The sequence below is a fragment of the Penaeus monodon genome, chromosome 19 (assembly GCF_015228065.2).
Source record: "Penaeus monodon isolate SGIC_2016 chromosome 19, NSTDA_Pmon_1, whole genome shotgun sequence".
NCBI classification, from domain to species: Eukaryota; Metazoa; Arthropoda; class Malacostraca; order Decapoda; family Penaeidae; genus Penaeus; species Penaeus monodon.
The window spans coordinates 4,109,204-4,109,768 of record NC_051404.1 but is presented as its reverse complement, the minus strand read 5'-3'; positions in this window follow the sequence as shown (position 1 = coordinate 4,109,768).

Here is a 565-nt window from a genome sequence, read left to right as displayed (position 1 = left end):
CTTAAGCCTTGGATATTGCATAATTACTCTTTTGCCCTTGCTTGGAGATGGTGCGTTTGTTACCATGTCTGATTTCAGTGTGAGGGCGTAGTGAACTTGTTTCCAGATTTCTGTTTTGTTTTGCTTAATCCAGGATAGCATAAGATGATAAAGGACTTGGCTGAGACTAATTTCAAGTTTTTTTTTAAACTTAGTTTATTAAGTAAAGTCTTCGATTAATCATTGTTTTTTTTTAAATTCCCTTTTCGGTCAGGATCTAAAATGATATGTTTGCTGGAAATCATTCATAGAGATGAAAAAATACAATGTTTCTTTTCTTTTTTTATAGTAATAAAAAAAAAAGTTTAAATGATGAATGTCGCAGTGTTAATTAGGGCTCAATATATCATTCTGGTTGGTCATTAAAACTTCATGTGTGGGAATGGATTAGTGTGGGAGCCAAAGCAGCTTCTTTGCTGATTTCCATGGTTGTGTGCTGTCGCTTTTGCTAGTTTAGGATTACTAAGCACAAGTTGAGTGTGTTTAAGGCGTCTGTAGTTTGCAATTTTCTTCCAATTAAGGGGTG